This window comes from Dreissena polymorpha, chromosome 8 (genome assembly GCF_020536995.1).
Source record: "Dreissena polymorpha isolate Duluth1 chromosome 8, UMN_Dpol_1.0, whole genome shotgun sequence".
Lineage (NCBI taxonomy): Eukaryota > Metazoa > Mollusca > Bivalvia > Myida > Dreissenidae > Dreissena > Dreissena polymorpha.
Genome location: NC_068362.1, coordinates 20,415,772 through 20,430,917, shown reverse-complemented (window position 1 = coordinate 20,430,917; position 15,146 = coordinate 20,415,772). Strand labels below are relative to the sequence as shown.

The 15,146-nt window shown below is 36.2% G+C and overlaps 3 long non-coding RNA genes across 5 annotated transcripts; 2 read left to right on the top strand and 1 right to left on the bottom strand.

The window, feature by feature from the left end:
- Nucleotides 1-23: 23 nt before the first annotated feature.
- On the bottom strand, nucleotides 24-14,217 carry LOC127842194 (uncharacterized). Its single transcript, XR_008031505.1, has 3 exons — nucleotides 14,141-14,217; nucleotides 3,588-3,741; nucleotides 24-265 (listed from the first exon to the last, which is right to left on the bottom strand). It is a non-coding gene; the product is annotated as an uncharacterized LOC127842194 (long non-coding RNA).
- Nucleotides 1,345-4,241, top strand: LOC127842196 (uncharacterized). 2 transcript variants are annotated; one of them, XR_008031508.1, is made up of 4 exons: nucleotides 1,345-1,519; nucleotides 3,239-3,322; nucleotides 3,583-3,713; nucleotides 4,132-4,241. It is a non-coding gene; the product is annotated as an uncharacterized LOC127842196 (long non-coding RNA). The 2 variants fall into 2 exon arrangements; XR_008031509.1 differs by having other exon boundaries at nucleotides 3,534-3,713.
- LOC127842195 (uncharacterized) lies at nucleotides 4,490-7,998 on the top strand. Of its 2 annotated transcripts, XR_008031507.1 has the most exons (4): nucleotides 4,490-4,772; nucleotides 5,288-5,460; nucleotides 6,093-6,269; nucleotides 7,926-7,998. It is a non-coding gene; the product is annotated as an uncharacterized LOC127842195 (long non-coding RNA). The 2 variants fall into 2 exon arrangements; XR_008031506.1 differs by lacking the exon at nucleotides 7,926-7,998 and having other exon boundaries at nucleotides 6,093-6,520.
- Nucleotides 14,218-15,146: the final 929 nt, after the last annotated feature.

Sequence of the window (15,146 nt, the reverse complement as noted above, 5' to 3'; positions counted from 1 at the left end):
TAACAAAGTGGTAACGCTTCATCTTTTGCTTCCAGAGGTCTCTTTATTTAATCTCGGGGAAAGCAATACACGGTTATAAACCATTTTGCAATTGTAAATGAAATTTATTTTAAAATCCATTTCCTCGTAGGACCCAGTTCTAACGTCGTTTCCTATGACGTCATATCAGTTCCTAGAATACACTTCCGTTTCCGCTCTGGAGCTAAACTCATTCAGCCTTAAAGATTCTGATGACGTCATATCTGCTTGATGTCATCTGTCAAATCTGAAAATCAACGTCAAAGGTAAAACGTTATAAAAATATAAATATAAATATATAGTAAATAAATAAATAAATAAATAAATAAATAAATAAATAAAAGTAAATAAATATAAAGATATAAAGATTCGCAAACAATCGATGAATGTTTTTTATTTGTTTGTTTTTTTCCATCAATCTTCGTTTGAACACTGCAAAAGAAATTAAACAAGATGGTGTCACTACCCTGCAGGTGTTTGCTTTTTTCAACATTCAGTGTCGGTCTTATTTCGTTAAAGCAGGCATGAAAACGTGATACAATTTATATTAACAATCGCTTGTTTTTTCCCTTTTTTTATCGTTTCAGATTTGGTACAAGGGACGCCCGCGAGCGTCCTTGAACTATGACGTCACGCCCGTTCATAACATCGGGATTATTTGCGACGACGGTAAAGTCGTTAGCGCGAGATATTATAACGCAGTGGATCTGGAAAACAACGTAAGTAATCCAAGACGAAGAACAGCCCAACTGTATGTCTCTCATGGATTATACTTGGTATACTAACAAAGAGGAAATTACGCCCCTCCCTATTTCCACCATTGGTCAAAGGTAATTTCACTGTAACTTAAAATAAAACAAAGCCTAATAGTGTATTTATAAATTTAAAAAAGTACGACAGGAATTATCGAGTAAAGAAAACGTCGCGCTATATGCATGTCGGTCAATCTGTATCCAACCATATTCATCTGCCATATTCAACCGTCATGTTAAATGTTCAGTATTACTGTCTCCTCACAAATATCATAATTACACAACAATATTCGAATCTGAAACAATTTATTTTAATCTTGTCAATTTCCCAAAACGTAAAAAGGTCCCTTTAAATCCCGTTTTCTAATCGAACCAACTCATTTCATTAAATGTGTCTTGTTCTGAGAAAATCGGGCTTAATCAAGTTAATGCATGTGCGTAAAGTGTCGTCACAGATTGGCCTGTGCAGTCCGCACAGGCTAATCAGGGACGACACTTTCCGTCTTAACTGGATTTTTTAGTAGAAACTGCAGAAAGTAGCCTTTGCGGACTGCACAGGCTAATCTTGGACGACACTTTACGCACATGATTTAAGCCCAGTTTTCTCAGAACAAGACTCAAATAATTAGTGTCTGTTTCTCTTTCAGCCTCCGGTGTTTGTTAACCTTCCTGCGGTTACTTTACGTCAATAGCGGAGTCAGTGACGTCTAAAACATTGCTATATTCTCTCACAGTATCGGACCTAGGCGGTATGTGTAACATTGTGATTTTTAATTTCACAAACCATTTGCCTGATGTGGATATATAGATCTATTAATTGTCGAAATATGCAATATGCTATAAACTCGGGTTTATTTAAGAATTTTAATAATTGCTTGGATAAAACTATTAATATATGTATGATGAAGTCATTGTTTACACGACGCCACAGCTTGTGGTTTAGGGTTTCTCAACCTCCACGCAGAGATTTGACTGGAACCATCATAGCTGGTTCAAACCCTTGCCTTCATAACCGACCACGTGATGAAAGCCTAGCCACGTGGTACAATAGTTTTACCGTTGTTATATTTACTTTTTTTAATTAAGGCACTTTTTTTTATTAACCTAAACTTAAACACTATTTTCAAAATATAAATGAAAATAATATAATTTTTCATAGTATAATATTTAAAAAAAATCCTACCAAATCTGGTAGGATTTTCTTGTTATGTCAGAGATGGTATGTTAGAGCAAGGAACCACAACTCTGCGTGGAGATTGAGTGTTTCTATTCCTCTTTGAATATACGTATCTTAATTCAATCTTAAAGGGAACTTTTCGCAGTTTGGCAAATTAACAAAATTAAAAAAATTTGTTTCAGATTCGCAAATTTTCGGTTTATTTATGATATTGTGAGGAAACAGTATTACTGAACATTTGCCATGGTCTAATATAGCCATTATATGCATCTTTTGACGATTTAAAAAACTAAAAATTATAAAGCGCGAAACGATTGAATAATTTGTTGTTGTCGTTTAAATTTGTGAAACTACGAATATTGCTTATATAACGTATAAAATACGCATGTAATGTATGCTTGGCAGGATAGGTAAGTTTGCTAATACGTTTTTACTTCAGGAATTCGGGGGTCACTGGTTCGAGCCCTGCTGCGTGCTACTTTTTTGTTTTATCCTTTTTTAATTTTTATTTTTGATTTTTTACTGGAGCTTTTAAAATTTCATGTTTACATTTATCAATATAAAGTATTTGATTACAAACTTCAAAATATGCCAAAATCTGTGAAAAGGCCCCTTTAACACTACACACATTTGATCAAAATGAGTATCGTATTTTTACATATAATTATTAGTCGCCCGCATGGTCCATTTTGCCCCGCATTAATTTTTAAAGCAGAGTTTTTATTTCTATTCGTTTCATTTTGGTAAACCCTACATATTTTACGACACATACTGTCTACATATTTTACGACACATACTGTTTATTGTTCTTTAAACTGTTATTAATGCAAAATGACACCATCTAATAAGCTGTATGCGCTTGGTAGATGATCAGCAAATACTTACACAATGACTTTTGTTATTTTGCACATTACGCTCACCTCTAATATCGCAAATTAAATACCTCTGTACTTGTATTGCGCTCGATCGCTCACAAGTTTCGGAAGACTATTCCGTCGATCAATTGCTCAATGTATTGTTACTAAACCCAATGCGTTCTATGTTTCTAGCAAAAGTGTGATATTTTTATTTTTTTAATTACACTTTCTTCGGATTGTTTTCGTCAAATTAAGTTGTATCAAAATGTTGTTTATGTGTAAAAAGATAATTGCGTCAATAGAAAATCACACTTTGTCAACAAAACGTAACGCTACGAAGGTGGATTTCTTCTTTTTTTGTACTCAAAGGGTAAAACTTTGTCGTTTTAATATAAAAAAATTACGTCTAAGATCTTCTTTATGTTTATTTCAAGTTCCACCATGTTACTTGAGCGATACTGCGTTTGCCGCGGGCATTCTACCCTTGGAGCAAAGTACTGTGACACCGCAAAATACTCGTACGTGACGTCACCATTTACGTCATTGAACGTCGGTAAAACAATATAAATGTCACTTTAATGATAGCGTGTGTTGATCTTATCACTTTAATCATAAGGGATAGAAACGATGCATTATTTGTGTGTGTATGTTTATTTTGTGTACCGGTAGTTTGTGCATATTTTATAACTTACGAGAGTACTTTAGAGTACCCGGGGTACTTTTAAGTAGGACATGAGCCGACAACGACCAATTTAGCAGTGTTTGCATCTCCATGCAGAGTACCTGGTGTACGCCCATAATCCGGGCGGATTCGATTTCAAAAGTTCCGGAGCCGTGAACGCCGAGAACACGTGCGGCGACTCCGTGTCCACCGTCAGAGAGACGCTGATTGTGAACATCATCAATACGGTACGTCAAGGGCCTCTTTTTCATCGATCTAGAGAAACAGAAGTGTGCATGTTAAAGCCTTTTAAAGTTTGTCATATGCTAGGTTTAAGCTCTAAGTAAGGTGAGATGTTAATTGCATTCTCATTGGTGAATATTTTAACTGAGATGTGGCTATATTGCAAGGAAGTAATGTTTGTCAATAAATGCAATTTAATAAATGTTTCTATGAATTGATCGCGGTTGCACTTTTCGTAAATAATAATTATTCAAATAAAAATTATCGACCAGAACCAACTCATATCTTTTATATGTATCTCGCTCTGGGAAAACGGGGTCATCTCTGAACGAAAATCCACCTTATGAAGAAAGTTTCGTCACAGATTAGCCTGTGCGGACTGCACATGCGTATCTGGGATGACGTTTTACAATTTTTCCGTAGGCACCGTTGAGTACTTATCCTTGGGGTTCCAGTGACGTCGACGAGGACGTCAGCGGAACGTTGACGTTAAAGACGTTGGATTTTGTTACTTTCGATAAGTCTGATGCCACCTGCTCTATGACGAGCGCTGACAGAGGACCATTCGCCGTCACTGGTTAGTTCATGATCTCTCGTATTAGTGTAGAATCATTATTTTTTGTAGGGTATTAATTTTCTTTGATTTCTTGGGTCGATCGATTTACGAATTTAACACAAACACATCTGAAAATAAACAACGCGTTTTCCTCATGCGTTTCCCAAATTCATTATTCCATGAATTGCGCTTTTATGGTATTTATTTGTTTTGTTTAAAGGAAGCCTCTTTATTAAAAATCCAGTTCAGGTGGACAGTGTCGTCCCTGATAAGCCTGTGGGAACTGCATAGGCTGATCTGAGATGACGCTTTAGCACGTGCATTAAGTCCAGTTTTCGCAGAATAAGACGTATATAAGCTCACGCACAGACGTCTTTCAGGCAACCAAATCGTAAAGACGGCTGGAGCTCTGGACTTTGAGACAAAGGCAACGTATAATCTTGACGTCACGTGCACTGACGACCTTCTTCAAACCACGGATACTTACGTCGTCAAAGTCCAAAACGTCGTGAGTAACGTTGATATTAACGTATTGAGTAACGTTGATATTTACGTGTTAAGTAAATCTTGATATTTACGTCGTATGTAGAGTTGATATTTGCGTCGTGAATAACGTTGATATTTACGTCGTAAGAAACGTTGATATTTATGTCGCGATTAACGTTGATTTGTACATCCTCACGAGAGCGTCTTAAGTGTCGTTCAAGATTAGACAGTGCCTGTGCACGAAACGACACTTCAAGCAAATACATTTACCCATTTATGCCTAGTGGACTCTCCCATCCTTCTAAATTGGATCAATTTATTTCCAAAAATAGGGATGTCGAGTATATTTATTTCTATATTTAGAATATTTCTTACAGAAATTCCTTTAAGCAAACAGCGCAGACCCAGATGAGACGCCGCATCAAGCGGCGTCTCATCTGGGTCTACGCTGTTTGCAAATGCCTTTTTAAAGACTCTAGGCATAAATTGGTTTAGTCAAGTTCCAAACGAAACCCAATGTATACTGTATCATTTAAGGGTCCAAAGATAACGAGTTTGCCGACGGCGTCTACTCTGGACGAGTGGCAGACTGCGGAAAAGCTACTCACGACGTTGACGTTAGCGGAGGACGCGGCTGACTGCGTTTAAACGTCACCGACGTATAACGAGTTAAACGTCAAATACGAGCCCGCCACAAAAGTTTTAAAACAGTATATACCTATTTATTTTGGCTCTACTGCATAAAACACCTCAGGCTTAATTAAACGCTATTGAGTTTGTTTTCTGCGTAACTTGGTGTCTCTGAGACTGGGGATCAAAAGAAAGCTTCCGCAGTGGTATTCGAAACCATGACCTCTCAGTCGCTAAGCGGACACAATATCCATTACGCCACGTCCATCTATACATACAGGATAGGCTTACATTTTTCTTCTATCTTTATAAACATTGATGAACATAATTTCAGTATAAACAGTATTTTTATGTCGTCAGTTTACGTTATAAGTATTACCTTTCAGTAATTATCATATTCTTGCATCTAGTGACGTCATTCAAGTTCTACTTATTTAAACAACTTCTTTATGACGCCATATCCACTATTTTCAGTATGTATAATATTAAAATCGCCAAAAGACAAAATTGAAGTATATTTATAGAAAAGAATAGGACAGTTTATTTGATGTAAGCATCAGTAACTTGCATGTACAAAATCAAACATGCGTTTGCAGATAATACAAAACATACATTCTTTTGAAGACATGCCAGTAAATTAAAATAAATAAACATGTTTTATTGAGAATGTCCCATATTTATGACGCCTTTACGACTGCACGATTTCTTTCAGTATGGGTGATCTACTACGTCAGCGAGGCGGTTGCGGGGCGGTCGCTTAGCTACGACACGAACCCCTTTTACAACCTGCACATTGAGTACAGCGACGCCGCGGGGGTCAAAGGGGCGGAGAAGATTTTCACCGTCCATATTAACGATAACAAAGCACCGACGAGCGACAACCTTAGCAGTAAGTCGAACAACATATGCTTGATTAAGGACGCCTTGCGAGAATTCTTCAGCGTTATTTAGATACTTTAAAAATAAATTCTAGTATTACTTATAAAGTATTGTATCAACTTTGATCCATCTTTGTATTGCGCATTATGTCTTTTTGTTTGCCAAACGACGTTACTTTACTGTATTACGTTGACGTCACTTCTTGTGTTTATGCTTCGAATCATACTACTGATGACAGCTATGGCCGAAACATGATTTATGTTTAAGATATCAAAAAAAACAACAACGTGTTTGTTAAAATTAAAACGTGTTTATGAAATTTATTGATTTAATATAATTCCTTTAGTCTCCCGATATAACGTCTTACGGTTTGTTTTAATTAAAATCGTTTAAACAGCTTTGTGTGCCTTATACGATATGGTAATCACGTGACAAAAAGATGGTGACGTCCATGCCGAGACAGGTATTTTTCGCCGTTTTATACGCTTTAATACTTGTATTAATTGTTTAAATACCGCTCACTTTCCTACCATATCAGCAAGAGGGCAGGAGCTGTAATTTTGTGACCCGCTAAGACATTCCACAGCGTAAAGTCGATGTATAGCGCGAATATTAATACGTTATTCACGCTTATCCATTTATTGCCGATATGGCTGGAAAGTGAGGGACATTTTTACAATTAACAAACGTAATAAATGGTATACTACGGAATCCGGATAATGCCATCTACTAGTATAATCTCGCCCTTTTTTCAGCAAAGGCGACACTAGACACACAAAGTGATACACGATATTTTGCGCGACAGTCTCGGTGACGCACGATATATTTAACACGATATATCGCGTTTGTGTAGGTAGTCCAAAAGGCAATTTATCGTGTTAAATATATCGTGCGTCGCCGCGACTGTCGCGAAAAATATCGTGCGTTGCCGCGACTGGCGCGAAAAAGATGGTGCGTTGCCGAGACTGTCGCGACAAAATATCGTGCGTCGCCGCGACTGTCGCGAAAAATATCGTGATTCGCTTCGTGTGTCGTGTTCAAAGGGCGACACTAGACACACGAAGCAATACACGATAGTTTGCGCGGCAGTCGCGGCGACGCACAATATTTGTACTGTTCAAAGGATTCCGTGGCATACGACATCGTAAACTACATGTCAAGGCATGAACGTCGCCATCATGTTTGTCACGTGATTATCCCATCTGCCTATATGACTAACATTTTATATTTGTGCAAGCAAAAGATGTTAGAATTTCTTATAACAAATTCTTTCTGAAATTTTCCATATCAAACACATAAGATTTACCCAATGAGCTTTTTTATTTTCACCATGAGATTTCCTGTTTTACATAGTTTTACAGACATTGTATTTAATTATCCTCGCTCTAGGAGAACGTGTCTCAATGCATGTGCGTTTAGTGCTTTCCCGGAAAAGCCTGTGCAGTCCGCACGGCTTTATAAGGAACGACACTTTGCGCTGGCACCGGATTTGAAGTTCTTTAAACGAAAAACACAATAACAGCGGAAAGTGTCGTCCTTGATTAGCCTGTTCGGAGGACTAGTTTTATAGAATCAACCTTATTTTGGATCACGTTGCCATTGAGTTGCTTTAAGAATCTTTAAACTGTTTTATTGAGTCTTCAAACGATTTTACCTGTCGTCATAGGGTTGCCTATTACAAAACTTAGCCTCGTCGCAAAAGACTTCAGCGCTACCGACACCGTGTTTACCGCTACCGGAGGTGACGTGGAAAACGATTACGTCATCTACAGTATGCTGTCCTGTACCCCGAATGCCACGTGCCCATTCATCATGTCTCCGAGTAGGTTGTTCAGTAAGCATTTTACGCGGAGTGAATCATTTACGCGGTAACGAAGTGTATAAAGGTTTCCGCCCTGTTATGGAAACGCCCCATAGTTGATCTAAGAGTGTGCTTTAGATTTAATAACCATACTAAGTGGTTCGATTCAAAAATTAGCTTTTGGGGAATACGAGTTTACATAAATGCACTGAATAATTTATCACAAAAAGCCATTCACTGTAAAAGTATTTTAAATTTTATTTTTTTAATGATTCCGTGGGTTGACCAATTTATTTTCGTCAGCACACAATTTCGTCATAAAAATGACTATTTCGTTAGCACATAAATTCTGTATTTTTTGAATTTGAAAAAATGCGTTCAACACAGCGACGCAATTTAATTTTTTTCCCCAAATCCAAAATCTACGATGTAAAGTGTCCATAAAAAGGTAATTTATTGAAGTATACACGAATTTTCAATTACAACGGCGGTACTCTATAGTCTCCGCCTACTGAATTTGCATAAATTGCTTTCTTTACTTTTTTGTGGTTCGGTAAAATTTGAAAATGTATTGTACTAATATTTTTTATATTGCGTACAACTATCTTCATTTTCATATCTTAAAAACAGATGGTATTTGCCGCATAAATCTTCAAATAATTAATGATAGCTTGTGTACAAGCATAATCTATTGCGCAATTCTAGATGGAACCATAGTTACGAACGCGGATCTTCATTCGTACCCTAACAACTCGTTCCAACTCTCGGTTGTGGCAACAGACAAGTATAACAAGAATCCGACTCCGTACACCGTCATTGTAGAAATAACTGGTCAGTACATTGAGACAACTAGGTAAGTGTTGGATAAATTAATTTAGCGAGGATAACAAAACCGAAACCACAAACATTGGCGACGTAAATGCTAACGTATCCGTTTTAGACACAGTTACCGGATATATTCTAGTTTTGTCAATGTTTTTCTGCCTTTGAAAAAAAAACAGATGGAAAAATAAAACCAAAACACGAACACCCACAACTGACGAAAGGAAACAAATCAAATCGACGACAATTTTTGTACTTGTGTTTGCTGTTTATGTCATGGTATTTAATTTTGTCAATGCATGTGAAATGTACCATTTAATGTCGAGATTCGTCTTATAGCTACGAATCGCTCCGACCGGTTTCGCATTAAAATATTTCTTTCTGTCATTGTTTGCCTTTCCACCTTGATTATTGGAGGGGAGGTTATTGTGATTAAGTAACAAGGAATGAGTTTGAAATCATGATTGATAAAGCGCTTGATTTAAACAAGAACGTCATCATGCTTGGGGACATAAATGAAGACCAATTTAAACACAATGCTTGCCTCTCTCAATCAGTATCCCTGTATAACATGCACAACGTTATCACTCAAGCGACAAGGGTCACCGCAAATACTGCTACACTAATTGATCCGATATTAGTCTCGGATACCATTTCATGCTTGAACAGTGAAGTAATAGTTATCCCTCAAACTGTTAGTGACCATCATGCTTCTACCATTCATGTTACAATTCCTTTAATAAACAGCAAACCGATTCAACGAAACATTTTGTTGTATAAATATGCCGATTTCGATCGACTAAACAATCTTATTACATGTACAAATGGGAATGTATCCATGATTCTAATGTAAATGAAGCAACTGTTATGTTTACGAACAAACTTATCGAACTTATAAAACTTTGCATTCGAAATAAACTTGTCACAGTGCGCCCTCATGACAAACCATGGTATGATTCTTCTATTAGAACAATGGCTCGTAAACGAGATAGACAAAAACACATATCCATAGACAATCCTACTTCTTCTAACTCGAATAAATAAAAACAACTTCGAAATAAGGTTATTAACAGGATAAAACATTCGGAAAATTAGTTTTATTCTAACCTAGAAACATCTCGTGATGAACCAAATACTTAAAATCCAAAAAATATTGGAAAACACTAAAGCAACTAATAAAAACAAATTCTCACCCGAATTCGATACCACCTTTACAGTCAACGGAAAAGTCAAACTGTTTTAACAGATACTTTGCCTCCATTGCGTCGTTGAATGACTCAGCCGGTGTTCTTCCACAATTCTCAGATATCTCTAACGCAAAATTATATAACCTGCCCATATCAGAATCGGAAATTATAGATGTTATTAAATGCTTAAAAAACAATAAAGCCGTCGGTTGTGACCTTATAAGTCATATTGTCATTAAGAAAACGTGTAATTCTATTGCTTAGCCTTTTTGTATCCTCTTTTACAAATCACTAAACAAAAGTACATATCCCGCCCAATGGAAAGAAGCGATTGTAATGCCTCTATTTAAAAAGGGGAAACCGAATAATCCTTCCAACTACCGTCCTATCTCATTGTTAAGTTGCGTAGGCAAGCTGATGGAGAGGATAGTTTATACACATTTATACAACCACCTTCTTGCTAACAAACTTATATACTCCAACCAGTCGGGCTTCTTAAAAGGTCACTCCACGGTCGCTCAATTAATCGACATTTTTGATCGAATAACGAAAGGTATTGATGAAAAGAAACTCACATGCATGGTTTTCTGTGATATTTCTAAAGCGTTCGACCGCGTCTGACACACAGGACTACTCTTCACACTTAAACAAAATGGATTTGATGGTAATTTACTTAATTGGATAAAAAGTTATCTAGGGAGTTGCATTCAAAAAGTCGTGGTTGGTGCATCAATATCTCAAACGTTAGAGCTTAATGCCGGTGTTCCACAGGGATATGTTCTAGGCCCATTATTTTTTCTTGTTTACGTAAACGACATAGTCAAGCACCTTCAATGTACTGCCCGCCTTTTTGCCGATGACACTTCCCTCTAATGTACTACCTCATATATATATATAACATTGAAATTGTTCTGAACCATGACCTACAAGTTTAAGTAACTGGGCAAAACTATGGCTTGTAGATTTTAATCTACATAAAACCATGGCTATGTTGTTTTTATCACACCATGCTGTTCCCCAACCACATGTTTTATTTAATAATGTAACGGTCAATTTTGTAGAAAACCACAATCATCTCCTACTAGATTTATCATACACAATTCAGGTATTTCAATACATGTATATACCAAAACACTCATATGGTAAACAAATGAACAAATGCATTACCACCTGTCAACTTATTGTACGTCTTTAATGCGGACTCGAAATATATAATGATAATTATATAAGCAATAGTAAAGTATGCGTGATTGGTTATTGTCGGCTCAGATACCACTTCAAAGTACCCGGGGTAATTAAAAAATATACTGCAAAGTATGCGGGGTACAGAAAATATATTAGTATATTATACCAGTTCTAAAAAGTCTTCCGTAGTATGACCGGGTGCGTATTTTCCGTATCCAGGGTACATTGTAGAATACTTCTGAGTACCCGGGGTACTTTTAAGTAGTACCTGAGCCGACAATGACCAATTGAGCGTAAATTATGTGTGGTGTCCCTCGATCGTGCTTAGGCTAGTACAAAGTATCCGGTGTATGGAAACTGTACTAAAAGTGCCTTGGAATCTCGCCGAGTGCCTTTAAGCGTATTATCCGTACCTGGGTAACATTGTAGTATACCTAATACTAATAGTACACAGGGTACTTTGAAGTAGTACCTGAGCCGACAATTAACAGTTGAGCATTAATTATGTGAGGTGTCCCGCGATCGTGCTTAGTCTTTCGCTTTCAATAAGCACGCTCACACACAGGGAAATATATGTAAATTTATCAGCTGTATGCGTGTATATGGTACCCAGGGTACTTTAAAGTTTACTACACGGAACCTGGTGTATGGAAAATAGTGTATGGTGCCTTTAAGCGTATAATTCGTACCCGGGAACATGGTAGTTTACCTAAGGGTACATGGGGGTACTTTATAAGTAGTACCTGAGCCGACAGGGACCAATTGATTATGTGTGGTGTCCCTCGATCTTGCTTAGGATTTCGCTTTCTGTAAATCTATTAGCTGTATGTGTTTATATTTCATTATAACAATGCATATTCATTCTTTATTCTTTCTTGTTTTATTTGTTAAGTTTATTTTATGGTGTTTCTTTTTTCAATTACTTTATACTTTGCGTGTGTGTATGTCTGCAATATTTTTCTATGTGTACATGCATATTAAAGGGATCTATTTACGGTTTGGTAAATTGACAAAATTGAAAAAAGTTGTTTCAGATATTTGAGAGGAAACAGTATTACTGAACATTTGCCATGGCCTAATATAGCCATTATATGCATCTTTTGACGATTTAAAAACCTAAAAATTGTAAAGCGTTGCAACGCGAAACGATTGAATAATTTGGAGAGTTCTGTTGTTGTCGTTGAAATTTGTGAAACTACGAAGATTGCTTATATAATGTATAAAATACGCATCTTATGTATGCTTGGCAAGATAGCTCAGTTGGCTAATCGTTTTTACTGCACGATTCCGGGGGTCACTGGTTCCAGCCCTGCTGCGGGCTACTTTTTTTTTTCCTTTTGTAAATTTTATTTTGGATTTTTTACTGGAGCTTTTAAAATTTAAAGTTTACATTTATCAATATATATCATTTAATGACAAACTTCAAAACATGCCAAAATCTTTGAAAAGGCCCCTTTAAAGGGGCCTTTTCACAGATTTTGGCATTTTTTTAACTTATTCATTAAATGCTTTATATTGATAAATGTAAACATTGGATCGTAAAAGCTCCAGTAAAAAATCAAGAAAAAAAATTAAAAAAGGAAAAGAACATTGCCCGGAGCAGGTTTCGAACCAGTGACCCCTGGAGTCCTGCAGTAAAAACGCTTTAGCCTACTGAGCTATTCCGCCGAGTACACATTCCAGACGTATTTTATACCTTATATAAGCAATCTTCGTAGTTTCACAAAATTTAACGACAAAAACAGAACTCTCCAAATTATTCAATCGTTTCGCGTTGCAACGCTTTATAATTTTTAGGTTTTAAAATCGTCAAAAGATGCATATAATGGCTATATTAGAGCATGGTTAATGTTCAGTATTACTGTTTCCTCACAAATATCATAACTAAAACGAAAACTTACGAATCTGAAACAACTTTTTTCAATTTTGTCAATTTACCAAAGCGTGAAAAGATCCTTTTAAATAATCTAGCCTTATTACCGAAAACAAATATGGAATATGTTCAATAAATATTTTAATTGATGCAGCAAGTCTTTAATAGCATTTCAAACCTCATTCACTTAGTAAAATAGTAAAAGTTACACCAACACCACATTTTATCTTTATTTTAATAACAACTTGTTTACAATGCAAGCATACCCGATATTATTCAACTTACTAATGAAACATGACACTTATCCGATTGCAGCGAGAATACAGTCATAAGAATGTGTCCTAATTCAAACTACATTGTGATACACAATACAATTTCAACTGCTACCATAAGACCAGATCGTCAGATTCTACGGTGAAAACAATTTGTGCAGTGTAACCTTTTCTTTTGCTTTGCTCTAATCGATAATTCACATCTTTCGCCATACGATTCGTTATCAAGTTTATGTTTTGAGCATTTCTCAACAAAATACACGCAAATTGATGTCGATTGCAACATATATTGTGTTTGTAACAATGTATTAGGTTGATTGAACTCGATTTTATAGACATTCGTGATACATATTTTTTTTACATTGTTTTTGCCTTTGAACAAAAAGAACTATGAGCTGTACGTATGTACTCATAAACGCTCAGAGCATTCAAGAAGAACTTCAACGATAAAGCATAAGCTTTCTAAAGCAAAAGGTAAATTTCCGACGTCATTTTATGTAATTAACAGTAAATACTAAATATACGTCTCGTTGTGATTCACATCCATACGGTATTTTTCACACCTATCAGTCTATATGTTATCAGTGGGACGAAACGTCCAATGCCTCCCTACACAAATATCAGAGGCACGAACTGGTAGTGGCACGAATTATCATAGTGTCGTGCTGTGGTAAAAGGTAATGGCCTATAAGTACATATATCGTAAACAAACCATATGAATTAATTATTTAAAGGCCTTACCGAACATTCCACGCAGAATGGAGTTTTGTGTTCGTTCCTCGGAAATAAACAAACGTAATATTCCCGCGATGTTTACTGTGTCAATGTTTTATGTAGTCGTGAAAATAGCGTTTTTAACAATTTGTTACTCTGCATTTGGAACCAAAATGTTTTTTTAAACAAAGTCCTTTCTTCAAGTCAGTAACAGCGTCGTTGATATGTCTAGTTGCGATGAATCAAAAATTTTATTGAAAACAAATCATTGAAAATAACGTGCCTAACAATATCAGTTTCCGCATATTAACATAAATGTACACAATTAGAGGCAAAATTTGCTTCCTTCATATATGTTAGGGTTATGACTGCAAAACGACAAGGGCTCATATCCGCGGAAAGAGTTTTTATTGAACGTACGGGTTTTATAACAATCTGAACACTTCGGACAGTGGGCTACACATCGCCGGTATGGCGGAATTGTCCGAGGATTACCGATTGGGTTTTAATAAACTATTACACAATGGTAACGAATATTGAAATAGAAAAAAATATCAAATTAAATTATGTTCATACTGAACATTTTCTTTAACTTCATGATGTATTGATGAATGTGCGAAGGTTTTTCTGGTCAAACAATAAAATACGGAAAGGGTCGAACACAACGGAAATGTAATTCTGTCATTTTCCTTAAAAAGTATAATGTCCCTTACCGTGGTGTTAATTAAGGGCCACGTGTCAAATTGCAAGTATATATATCGGATTATAATCGATAATCAGGATAAATATACAGATAATTCAATAAAGATAAAGTCAATATAGGTACAGTATACGTGTTTGTTCATTGGAGTATCGCATGTTATAAAATAGTAATTATTTCATAATTTTCTACACATGCTTCAAAGTCATTTCGTCACACTTATGACGTCATTTTGTGTTTTGAAATGTATTGATGCATGCCACGGGAGAAAGGGTAACTTTTCAGCGAAAGGGAAACAGCTGTTGATTATTGTCTTGAAAAAGGGGCATAAAA